We start from the raw sequence: 14059 nt of genomic DNA on the forward strand, positions 1-14059 counted from the left end.
TCTAGATACAAATAGATGTTTCAGCAGAACTTCACGCACGCTCACAGAGCAAATCTACTCAGGGTTGGTATAAAGCACATTTGTCGATTTCATCATATCTGAAGAAGGGCCACCATACTCAATGGCTCCTAATCATCTCGATTAAGTCGGCTCATAATCAGCTAGAAGTGCAAGTCACCTTAGAGTCTTTGAAGCAAGCATTCCTTAAGTTCCTTAGTGCCTCCAGCAATTTCCTCAGAACTGCCCGGAAGCGCAAAAGTGATCATCGTACAGGTAAGCAACCACGTGAGCCGTAATGCACAACTTCAATTCCACACTCTGGCGACGACGACACCAACAAAGTCTTCCTCATTTTCATACCCGAACAACGTCAATCGATTGCATTTATTATTTGTGTTATTAAAAATTATTTTAAATAACTTGCAGTACTCATACTCTTCAAAAAAAAGTGGAATTGCTGATTTTCTAAAATTGTGTTAAAATTGTTTACCTATCGTACTCCCAGATTTTAAAAACATCGAAAAAAGTACCTTCTCCTTATTAATCCAATCGCCTGAAAAATATTTAGCCATGCATAAAAACATTACTGCCTAAACGTTGCCAGATGTATAACCTTTCCAAAGAATCCTTGTTTGTCAAAATCCGTGCGAAAATACCATCACACGACCTCGCCAAAATCTGACGTACTTGGCCCGGCTCTACTCTAATGTTAAAAATTTTGTTACTTGCAGTATTATACTGGAGATCACCAACAATTCAAAATACCTATCCGTTTTTCAATTTCATTGCTTTCGTGTCTCTTAGCCTTAAATCTTTCTGTCAACCGGCAATCTACCTGGTGAAATGAATCATCAGTTTTCAGTAAATCTCCAATTAAAATTAACGCAGTAGAACTTCTCGGTAATTAAAATCGTGATAATAACAATGTAACAAACATCTTTAACCCATTCATGCCCATGTTGTTTGTGGACAACAACGTTTTTAAACAGCTATAACTTTTAATTGGGGCGATATTTGCTCACAAAAACAAGTAAGGCTCATTAATGTGTTTATTACCTTTAATTTGAATACTAACAGTTACAAGGATCAGCTCTAGAACTGAAGTTTTTGCAATTAGTGTGGTTGGATTCCGATGGAGCAGTGCTGCCAGGGACAGTTTAAGTTGACGACGGAAAATGATTTTTTCATATATCTTCGTTATGGTGCAATATTATTGAAAACCGATAAAACTTATCAATTTAGACTGTCGTTGGCTACGTTTTCAACGTAATTGGACTATTGCAATTATTCTATGAGAATTGTATTGAGCATCAGAAGGTAAAAATTGAGCAGCTTCTAGCACTGCCATGGAAGCACCTGTCTTTATGAAAATAGGCTTTTCGTGTTTCATGACCCCACCGTTTTCAAGGAAAAATAGTTTTGAAACCCTACATGTGCTAGAAAAAAGTTGGACATGAAAGGGTTAAGTATACACGATTCCCATCTTACCTCTAGTAAATTCGGTCCTCTAGATGAAACGATTCATGATCTTCTATCGAGCAGGCAGAAACCACTCGTGCGATCTTAATTACGCTGCTCCAATCTTAGCAGCTCAGTGTTCTAGACTAAACAGAACAGAAAAAAAACTCCCTTAGCACTCTTGCATAAAGCCGCAATACGGATAGAGTTATCTCAGCAGCTCATTGAGAAAAAGTCGCTCACATTTGTCGCTGTCCTTCAATTGCAACTTTGTTGCACGAAACACCGACGGCGACTGGCTGATCATCATCATCATCACCGTCAACATCGTAAGTGACAAGTGTGAAGTAGGTACCCACTTCAACGATGCGCCATTTGTTGAAACAAGTTGCGACAAGTTGAAGAAGTTGCATTTTGTGCTTCATCGTTGCGATAAGAGAACCGGAGTAGGAAATATGCAATAGAAACATGATTTTATTTTAAGATTGTTGCATCAACGAAACAATTTGTTGACGGTGGGACCCATGTTGATTGATGCAATTGACGTTTCGGACAGAACTGGACCGTTGGCTTGTCACCAACAAGATTAAGTTCAAATATTTGCAAACAGATTTCTTACATTGGCTTTCGAGGGGTAGATGAAGGGCATTCTCGTAGCTTTGTTGGTTGGGACGGTGGAAAATAAACAACACTCGAGGTAAACAATACACACGACACGAGTGTAAACAAATTGGCTTCGCGTGCACCCATCATTAAGTCGGCAGTGCGAAGCCGCACGGTTCACAACAATGTTGCACAACTTCATTGCAACGGTGTGGGCTGGGTAGAAACGGGGAATCTTCGAAGCTTATGTATGTACTACTGCAACAGGTTGGAATTTAAGACGGCATTACTGGGAAATCGGAGAATCCAGCGGGGTACCTTGGTACGGAGCACTTGATTCGGAATCCAACTACATTGTAATTCCTGATTCCAGTTCACTTTTATACATATTCGATGGCGTTTACATGCTTAAAATATTTACGTTCATGAACAGATGTCTGGAGTGATGGTGATTATTCCTGTTGATTATAAACACAGCGTTTTAAATTTTGGTTTAGGCAAGATTTTCTCCATGCTGTAGTTATCCGAAGAAAAAATTACGTGAAAACTATTTTTCTCCACTAAGGAGAAAATTGTTTAAAACCACATTTGAGCGTGAAGGGCACAATAACTAAATTAGTAATGGAATTTTCGTTTCGATTTCGTCTCATCAGAATCCGGCACTAACTTAGTAACAGGGCTAAGCTAATGCCGGATTGACAACAGCTACACAAATGAAAACACTATTTGTGTTTCTGAGCAAACCCCTACCCCTACGTGATGTCCCGCAAGAAAAAGTGTTCCGATTAAGCTGATGAGAATTATTGGAACCGAAACTTGGTTTGGCTTAGCAAGCCCATGTAATATGCTCTATGCTATATTCCTTCCTAGTGGAGAAAAGATAGGTAGAAACTATCTTTTCTCCACTAAGGGCAAAATTGTTTTAAACCAGCAACTCAGCTCCAAACGCCTCTCAAATAACTAATTCAGTTATAGATGTTGTGCCCTTTACGCGCAAATGTGGTATAACTGGTATTCAATAAAAAATAAGAATGATTTCAATACCTTTCCGCAATGAAAGTAAAGAGCGTAAATGTTTTTCTCTCCAAGAGAATTGCTCTCTGGACTCCCTAGAAATGGGTGGCATGTTTCTTTTCGCTCGGGTGCTGTCAGTTCAATCGAAGATAGCGTCGAAACAGCAAGCACTCTGCAAGCATGTTATACGGTTTTACGAAACGCATGGGCATCGTGGAAAAAAGTTTACAATTGACTACTTTCGAGACGAAAACGTGAGTACAGTTTACCGGATCTCGGCATTCCTGAGCGTGAAGCGAAAGGCCGGTAGCGGCGGTCCGGCGAAGATAATGACGAAGAAGAAGGAAGCGCTGAAAAAGCTGTTCGACAACAAGGACGGAACGAGTTTGCGTGACGACGGCCGAAAATATCACTGCTCCCATACCTTGTTGATTTGTTTATTTTAAGAACGGGGAAAAGCCCCCTGGAGCTTCTTTCAAACTCGCTCTCCAGAAGGCATACAACCTCCTCATCTTTTGAACCAACAGATGACAAATCTCCAAATGATACATTTGATTAAATATAACATATAACTAAACAAATTACCGTTAACATAAACATACTAAATCACTCGAAACTAATGTTTAAACTAATGCTACTAATACAAGGATCATCGAATCAATCGTTTTAAGACATCGCGAGACAGGTGATAATTAACGAAAATATAGGAACAACGATTAAATAGACGACACTTACTGTTGAATGGTTCATTGTAGGCGTAATTGGTTCTGGCACGAGGGATTCGCGAAAATTAATGAGACGGCGGCTGTCAAAATCCATAAGCTGAACGAGAGCTTGGCAGTCAATTCTTGATTGAATTAGATCAGCAATGAAAACTGCTTTTGAAACATCTCGACGAACTGACAGCAGATCGAGGTCGATAAGTAGACAGCGGTCCTAATAGGTTGGGAGGCTTAGCGGGTCCCTCCGAGGTAAATTACGAAGAGCAAAGCGAACAAATTTACGCTGAATAGCTTCTATGCGCTGGATGTCAATTTGGTAATGGCTATATTTCATTTTTTATGTTGGCCTAAAACGTCTAACAAGGGGGTTTTCGGAGCCGCTGATTCTGACGCCGAAAATGTAAAATTCAGAATGGCATATCCAATATGGCGACTGTGCTTGGCTAAATTTCATGTTTTTTTTTTATATTGGCCTAAAACTTCTTACAACGGGGTTTTCGGGGTCGCTGATTCTGATTCTGGCGTCGAAAATATGAAATTCAAAATGGCGGATCCAATATGGCGACTGTGCTTGGCTAAATTTCATGTTTTTTATATTTGCCTAAAACGTCTTACAAGGGGTTTCGGGGTTGCTGATTCTGTAAAATGTAAAATGTAAAAAAAAAAGTAAAATTTAAAATTTGGGATCAAATATGGCGACTGTGCTTGGCTAAATTTCTTTTTTTATATTGGCCTAAAACGTCTTACAAGGGGTTTTTCGGGGTCGCTGATTCTGACGTCGAAAATATTAAATTCAAAATAGCGAAATCCAGTATGGCGACTGTGTGACCCACAAAATCCCTGACTGTAACAAAATTTGCCAATTTCGTGAAAAATGGTTGCCATTTTGTAGACGCCATTTAGAATTTTAGAATTCTGACATCAGAAACGTAATCAGCGACCCCTAAAACTCGCAAATCGAGTTTTATGCTCATTGTAACAAAATTCGCAAATTTCGTAAAAAATAGCTGCCATTGCACAGTGGTCCAGAATGCGAATTCAACAGGAATTTTAACTTATTGCTAAAATTAAATGACTTAGCTTTACAACATGTTTGGCAAAGTCGTTGTACTTTGCACGGCCCTTCTTTTTATTTAAACCGATGCTAGGGTGGTTCTAAATTTAGCAATATTTAAAATAGAACTTTTTAATGGTTTGAGATAGAGCTTTACTGTCTTCGATGAAGTTGTAGAGCAACACATTTTAGATAAATTTGCTGAAGACCTGCAAGCTCTAGTCTTTATATTTTCCATTGCACAAGAAATTCAAATGTAGGGTGTTCCTTAAAAAAACGGTTTTATTTCAATAACTTTAGAAGTTTTTATTTTACGCTAAAGTACCTTTTGGACAACTTGAAGATTATTTTAGGGCGCATAATTTGCTTTAAAAACCAACTACCGTAAACCGGGGTGACATTGATCACTTTTCGAAGTAATCATTGCGTATTTTTAGACGCAACAATTTTTTTCAAGTTTAATATTTTTAAACCATGTACTGATGTAAGGAGAACAAGATTGGATGGTTTTACCTAAAATTGTCCGCTTACAGCTAATTTTCCAAAAATGATTTCAAGTTGATGTCCGTTTTCGTATTCCGGGGTGACTTTGATAACCTGCATGTTCACCCACATTATGTTATTGATGTCAATGTTTTTCATTCAAATGTTTGTTTAAACTAATTCGGGAAAGATACTCATTGTTAAATAAATGTTAATTGGTATTATACAAAGTATTCAATGTACTGTAAAATTCGAGTAACCAAAATTCGTATAATTTGTGTCCAACTAGAATAAAAGATTCTGAAAACCTGTAAAACTGCTAAAATTGTTTTATTTCAGTGTTTTATCAATGTACAAAATGTTTCATCCATTTTAACATGTTGGAATATTGAACAATAAAAAAAGTTGCGAGTTTTAGGTTAAAAAAATATTAAATAATTCCCAAATAGTTTCACAAAAAATTGTATTAAAAATAAACAAACTCTTAAAAATAAATTTGGTACATCCCACTCTAAAGGAAAATAAAATCTCGCTTGTAATTTATTACTCTTGCTCAAATCTGAGATTTATTTGCTTTATAAAAAATAGACACTTTATGAAGCTTCGTAAAAATAAGGTAAAGTCAAATTTCGGTTTTTTTGTAGTTTTTGTACCCAAAAACCGAACAAAATACTCAAAAAGTATAACAAACCAGTATTTCATAAGTTTAGAGTAAAAATAATTTCAAACTAAAATGATTCGGTAGACTATTCGGGTTTAATAAGCGATCTACGAAAAAAGTTTCGAGTGATCAAAGTCACCCCGATGATCAAAGTCACCCCAGTTTACGGTACTTAACTTTTTTCGTCTTAAAGTTATAAGAACTTTTATTTAAAAAATATAACTTTTTCAAATAGAATTATCGTCGATTCGGGCACTGAACATTAAATGCTGTTGCTTTTATATGAAATAGCATGCTTTGTAGTATAGATCACCAAAAAATGGCAAATGCGATATTTTTTATATCTTGCAATATTTACTCAAAAAATAGTTTATTTTTAGTATAAAGTATATTTATAACTTTCTAACGAGCGAAGCTAGAATTTCAATATATTAAGACAAACTGTTCTCCTTCAAAATATCTGAAAGTATTTCTAAAGTGATCTTAATGAAAAATCAAAACTGCAAAAGTTATGCAAAGAAAACTATTTTTTAAGAAACACCGCAATTTTTTTGGTAAATTTCTTGTAAAATGAAAAGTACACGACATAGAGTTTCAGTGTCTTCGACAAAGTTTTTTCAAATTTCATTTTCTTCATTTTTCTCGAAGACAGCGAAACTCTATCTCAAACCATTAAAAGGTTAATTTTATGATTTTAAAAAATTTAGGACCACCCTACCCACTATTTAAAATAATAGAAAAGTATTGTAAAGTGCAATATTTTATCATGAAAACGAAACTACATTTTTTATATTGTTCACCGTGAAAGTAATTTAAACATATTACAAAGAGTCAATTCATGAAAAACCAAATTTTTAATATAACTTTTTCAGTATTCATTTTATCCCAACCTATCCTTCAAATGTTTTTCAGAGTTTTTGAAGAAGAACATTTTCTTCTAATACATCAAAACTCTAGCTTTTATTGTTCAGAAGATATACGCACTTAATATTTCAAGAATAGATTTCTTTAAATCAATTTGATGAAATTTTAAAAAATATTGTATTCGCCATTTTTTGCTCAATTATAACTCTAATCATGACCTTATTTATTGTTCATAAAGAATTATCTTTTATTTGCCCCAAATGAGTGATATTGTTATTTCAAACAACCCCATTTTTGTCGAAAAAGTGCTCATAACTTCTCAACGGAATTAGCTAGATATATGGTGCCATGAAACAAATTGTTCGTCTTGAAACAATCTTAAAGTTGTCTGAAGACTACTTCAGTTTTAAATGAATACAGCAAAAGCTATTGGAATAAAACTGTATTTCGAGGAAACACCCTAAGCTCCAACTTTAAATTTGTTGTAAAATAAAAAGTATGACAGATAGAGCTTACATGTCTTCAGCAAACTTTTCCAAAATTTGTCGTTCTACAACTTCGCGGTCGTTTGGCTTTAGCTAGAATGATTAAAAAGTTAATTTTTTGATTTTGGTAAAATTAGAACCACCCTAACTGTTGTTTAAACAAAAAGAAGGGTCTCATAAACTACGAAAACTTCTCCAAAGACTTAATAAAGCTAATTTGTTTAGTTTTAGTAAAATCTCAAAATTCCTGCTAAATTTGCATTCTGGACCACTGTGCATTGCGTAGCCGCCATTTTGATTTTTTAAATTCCGTTATCAGAATCGTAATCAGCGACCTCAAAAACCACATAATCTATTTTTATGCTAGTTGAGAAGTTATCCCTGTCTTTCAGAATTTTTAAAGACCAACATAACAATAAACTCCATTTTTGCATATTTTGATAATTTTTTTTTCGAAAAAACTGACCTACGGAAAATTCTGCAAAAAAAATCTATTATTTAGTTCAATATAAGAGATACTTGCAAAAAAATTGTAGATCTCTAGGACTTTTAGTTCAGGCACAGCCGCATATATTGTAAAAAAAACGAGATTTTAGAGTTCTAATTGTTTTGAACTATTAAGTAATTAACGAATTCACATAATTTTTTGTGCTGGTTGTACTTCTTACATCCCTAAGAGTTGATTAAAAGCAAGAATTCGTGTTTAGATGTCAACGCTAACTAGAAATCCAATAAAAACTTAGGAGAAGTAGATGGGACGTATACGTCCTACTGCATCACAAAGGGTTAAGCAATAGACATCGACGAAATGTTTAGTACTGCGAAAAATGAATCCTAAAAGCTTTGAGACCTTGAAAATAACATATTCTATTCAATCATTAAAGCTGAGTTTGGGATCTAAAGTAACTCCTAAGTCCTTCACAGAAGTTTTTCGCTTGAGAACAGTTTGCGAAATTTTGTAGTCATATGTAATTAATGAGCGTTTGTGGGTGAAAAAGATGACAGAACACTTTGAAGCATTTAATACCATCATATTTATCTTACACCAGTTTGAAAATAAATCTAACTGTTTTTGTAGGAATTCTGCATCTTCAAGGTTTTTAAGTAGGTGGTATAGTTTGAAGTCATCAGCAAAAGATAGCTTTAAACAGTCTATTGCAAAGTTTAAATCATTAAGATAGAGCAGAAATATAAAGGGTCCTCGATGAAATCCCTGAGGAACATATATTCTCTATTCGTGGTTCCAGAAGCTTTTGGGGTCGGTTCTAAGATTATTCTGGACGCGACGTAGGTAGGCAGAGTGGAGTGTTCTGTTCAGACGTTTATAGCGGCTGTTGCGGTTGTTGCTGTTACAATTATCGTTTAATTGAATAAGACCTGCGTTCGTATAATCGTCCAGAATCCGCGAGGTTGATGAAGTTATTGTAGAATATTTCGCATCCGGGTACAAATAATTAGAAGAACAGGTGCCGTTTAATACCGGAAAAATTGAAATCGCCTAGTATGATGATCTTGTCGTTCAAAACTATTTGACTCGTGATCGGCGAAAGCGAGCGCAAGTGTTGATCAATGAGATCAAAATCATTGACGAGATCGGGTGGAATGTAAAGCACACAAATATATAGCGTGAAATGATTGAGCGTGAGAGCGATCCAAAGTTGCTCAACGCTGGCACCGTTAGAGAGGGATATCAAATGCTTTGAATTTTGAACGCAATGCTATAAGCACTCCACCACCCTTATTCTTACTGGTGTTTCGTCCGTTTCTGTTCTGCCTAAACACAGCATAAAAATTTCCGAAAATTTGTTTGGATATAGTATTACTGTTCAGCCAAGTTTCTGTGAATACGTACATATCTTACTCACAGTCTGAGCAAGCCAGGAGATACTCAGGGATGGTACTATTCCTGCCACCAACGTTCTGATAGTAAATATTCAAACTAGAGTTGCCAAAACTTCTCGATATGATGATTCATCGAATTCTCAAGATGGAGGACATCATCTGTCGGAAGAGGACTCGGTCGGTTCTAGCCGAGCGGTCTGGCCATCAATCAACAAGTGTACCAGGAGGAGTGTCTTGAGAAACTTGTAAAGGAGCATCATGCGGATGGGAAGTACGTCTTCTGGCCGGACAAGGCGTCTTCCCATTACGTCAAGAAGACGGTGGAGTATCTTGAGCAGAAAAAGATACCGTACGTGTCGAAAGAATGGTGGTCGGGTTCCATTCTTGCCCCTGTGCCGACCCATTGAGGATTTTTTCGGCTCCCTCAGTACCCTAGTGTACAAAAATAATTGGCGGACCAAGGATAACCAAGCAGTTAACCACCAGGATCCGGAGTTGTTTCCGGAAGATGGATGTCAGTGCCGTCCAGCGCTCTTGTGAGAGCATCGCGACTAAGTTGCGTCGCACGGTTGACCAGGGCCCCTTCTCCAATATTCATATTCATATTGAAGAATAAACATTATGTTTTTAATAAAAAATGCTGATTGACTCTGAATTCTCATTTTTATTGAGCACCCGTTAAAACATTTTTCGCTTTAGTAGAAAAAATAGTTTTTACCCTAATTTCCTCCACTAAGGAGAAATAGAGTATAATAGATACTACAGATACTTTTTAAGTAGGGTAAACGGCCGTGGAGAAAATTTCAATGTTACACCACACCTAACTATGAAAATATTTGTTACCCTGAAGATGAAGGGATATTTTTTGTTCGAAACGTTGAATATTTGGCGCAAAGTTTTTCGCAGAAATCCGTGACCAAAGTGGCCGCTCCAGTTTCCTGCTAAGTTTCAAGAATAACTAAATACAGCCATTTAAACTTCGAAGGAGATTATGTTCTTCCAGGCGACATAATTTCCCTTTCACAGATAAATCCAATAAAGGCACAGACACCAGCCAACGTTGACCAACTTTACCATTACCTTGCTATTATCATTTTTAAAAACTTCCTTCGGCGCCACTAATTGCTCTATTTTCCGTTCTTCCATTCCAGGTAAGCACCTGAAAATCATTCCCGATACACCGAAGAAAAATTGCCCCCCACCATTTACTACACAACAACAAACACGCGGCGGCAGAACGGGGGTAGTTAGTAAGTCATAACCGTTGTTTACAATTGTCCCAATGACTTGTGCAAACAGTCTCCGCTGACGACGCAGTTACTTCCACCCTTTGGCCTGGCAATTACGTAACGTACCAGTATGAAACCCCGTCCGGTCCGTTGGCTGGCAGGCGGGCTGACTGGCCTGACCACCCTCCTGGCGCAGTCCCAGAAGCTAGGTGGCGCTGCAGCTGGCGCTTAATTGCATCACATTGCAACTAGTGCGCGTCGAATTCCGACTGGTTGCGGCAACAATTGCAATTGCAGGCTTACTCGTGCATTCTCCTGCCTCTCCTCGCCGGTGGCAGTGGTTGGAGCTTGATGTTAGGGGGAGCGGAGGCAGCACCGCAGTTCGTCAATATTTTCCTTTTGGCTTTCCTGCTTCGATGAGTTCCGTTTGAGCTGTGATGATGGTGGTGGTGATGAGTAGGACGGGAAAAGGGTCAGCCCTAATTAGTTTACGGACTGACAGACATTTCAAGAAGTTGCTGCGCCATTTCATTGTTGACGTAGCCTGGCGGCGTCGGGGTAGCCTCAAGTGGGCACTTCGTTATTTTTTTCGTTCGAATTTTCGCAACTCGTTTTCGAGTTTCTTTGAAAATCTTTCTGTCGACTTTGTGTCAATCATATTGATATTATATCAAAGTTGAACAGTTAAAATCGTAACCGGATTGGAAAATGTTTGTTCACTTGATACACTTGATGTTTGGGACAGAGCGTTACAACGAGTTGTTTTGTTTTTACCGTGCTATTTTCAACTATTTGTCCGTTCTGGTTGGCAGCGTGTAAATCAATGTTGACATCAATGCAGTTGGATTGAATTACCTACTGTAATAAGACAAACAAGATTGACGATGGTTTTGTTTATCGGATTCCAACCGATTATTCACGGATTATCCAGCCAAGCGACGCATTACATTATACGACGCACTCCACTTTTCCGCACTGCCAGATTGAACCGCTGCAGCTTGTGAGTTGTTGTGAGTTGTATTGCATTTAGTTGAAAGCATTCTCCAAAACCGAGAGAAAGCTGCAGTAGCTCTAATTAGTTTTTAATTAAAAATCAATACTTGTTTACTTTGACCAGCGGTCGGTCCTTAGTCATGCTGACCAAGCGGCTCGTCCAAATTGAATGTATTATTGTTCATGTCAACGTTTCTTTGCACCATTAGTATCCAAGAAAGCTTCCGCCTTTGGAGTGCAGCACAGGAAATTGGCTACACGATTTCGCAAGTGTTATCAGTGTTCTTCTGATATCGTAAACACATTGCCGGGAAACATACAAACAACCGGCGCTAATACGTATTTGAGCACGGCAAAACTCAAAACGAAGTCTCACAACAGGATCGATATGCACACGTGTATAAAACAATTATATCAATAAAAAATGGAAGCTGCTACTCAACCTGCTGCCGAGTTCTACGGCCGACAGGGTTGAAGCATTTAATTTTCTCACTTCAACAAAAAGTTCTCAGATTTGCTGCTACTGAGTCGATGTATTTCCATTCGCATATCAAATCAACAAATCAACAATAGATGTATTACACAGGTTGGTTGAAAAACTAGAGGATTCTATTGATTCAAAAGAAATCTTACTTGCGGCTTTTCTCGACATGGAACGAGTTTTCGACAATGCATCTCATAGCTCAATGCGAAACGCTATGGGAACGTATGGGTTTGATATTTACACAATACATTGGATCAAATCAATGTTTATGAACTGAGAAATAACTAGTACGCTTGGAAATACGACATTGACTATGAAAACATATAAGGGATGCCCTCAAGGCAGAGCTCTATCACCATTATTGTTGTTCTTAGTTGTAGACGAGCTATTGAAATCGTTAACTGAAATGGGATACTAAGTGATTGGATTTGCAGATGATGTTGTAATCCTCGTGAGGGAAAATTGTGGTAATGTTATCTCAAATAGAATGCAAGCTGCGTTCAACCTCATTTAGATGTGGTGGAAAAAGAAGGTCCTGAGCATAAATCCCTCCAAAGCAATCATAAGCCAACTTACTCCAAAAGCTAAATATTCCATATCAATATTTTTGCGGAACGGAACAGTATTTTGAAATGTCCTCCGAGGAAAAGTATGTGCGGTTAATCTTTCTTTATATATAAAAGTTAATGTTTGTATGTATATGATTTATAAACTCCCAAACAGTCTAACCGATTTTCGTTAAAACTTATACATAGTAGGCATTCGTTATGGAGCGTGTTTGTGTGCTATTGGTGGGAGATTATCTACCCACTAGATGGCGCTTCGGAACAAATTGTGTTTTCCTCCTATTTCGCTGGAAGTCGCAGCAACGCGGGATGGGTACTAGCTAGTACTAGATAAAAAACTAAACTGGAATGCACATGTTGAGCAGTGCTGTTTGGGTATGCAGTGGAACAATTCTCGCGTGTTTTTTGAGAAGGGCCAATACGCATACTGTCAAAATTCACTTTGAGAGGTAATTCTGGACAAACCATTTATCGCCGATTATAAATCACAACAACAGACGAAAGAAAAATCTTTTCTCTTTCATAAAATGTTAACACATATTCTCGGCGAGTTACGGTTTGTCCTGAATTCTCTCTCAATGTGAATTTTGACAGCATGCTTATTGGCCCTTCTCAAAAAACACGCAGAATTGGTAAAAATGGGGCCTTAGACCAAGTATCGCTCACTGGTTATACTGGTCCAAGCTTCCGCACAAGCAGGCTCGATAAGTTTCTTCGCAGATGAATCAAAATTAATCATTTGACAGGATCTGGTATTATAGGACCAGGAATAAACGCTTAAGGGTGCCCACATCAAATTGCATCACAAACGCTTTAGAAAATAACCTATTGGATATTTTCTCCTGAAAATTTGGTTAGAAGTAATTGAGAATGTATTGTTTACACTGTATTTTTATCGCTGTCAGTTTTTCGAAGCTTGGAAAAAAATGTCTTCACCCGAAAAGCAACGTCGCGAATTGATTTTGCGCAAGCACCTGGAAAATCCCTAACTCTCTCATCGGGACATAATAAAACAACCCAGAATCGGGCAATCCATGGTGAGTTGTGCGATAAAACGTTACTACCAAACTCTGAGCATCGTACGAAAGGAGAAATTAGGTTAGAATGGATGTTCTATTTATGTGATCAAGATCACAAGCGTGTAGTGAAAGCATTTAAGTGGAATTCCAATGCTTCGGTCAGGGATGCGACAAAAATCTTGAATCTGTCCAAGTCTTTCGTTCAGAGAGCCAAGGACCGGGAGGAACTGCATACGTACAAAGTGCAGAAGGCTCCAAATCGTGATGTAGGGCAAAATACGGTGGAAATTGTCATTGTCTCATCATGGATGATGAAACTTACGTCAAGACGGACTACCGGCAGCTTCAGGGGTTACTGTTCTTCATCACCCAGGACAAGTTTGATGTTCTGGGGGAAATAAGGAAGCAAAAACTTTCAAAGTTTGCCAATAATTACACGATTTGGCAAGCGATCTGCTCATGTAGCAAACAGAGTGCGCGCTCGTGACTACGAGGAGCGTAAACGGGGAGATCTACCTCAAAGAGTGTGTAAAGCAGCGTCCGCTTCCTCTGTTAAAGCAATACGAGGGCCCCACGATCTTC

The 14059-nt window shown here is 37.8% G+C and overlaps 1 protein-coding gene across 17 annotated transcripts in view; it reads left to right on the forward strand.

Annotated features, from left to right (window-relative positions):
- The window catches only part of LOC131682014 (mucin-19), a 642211-nt gene that overhangs the window by 405280 nt on the left and 222872 nt on the right, over nt 1-14059 (forward strand). The gene's annotated exons all lie outside the window — the stretch shown is intronic.

Source organism: Topomyia yanbarensis, chromosome 2, assembly GCF_030247195.1.
Source record: "Topomyia yanbarensis strain Yona2022 chromosome 2, ASM3024719v1, whole genome shotgun sequence".
In the NCBI taxonomy this organism is placed as follows: Eukaryota; Metazoa; Arthropoda; class Insecta; order Diptera; family Culicidae; genus Topomyia; species Topomyia yanbarensis.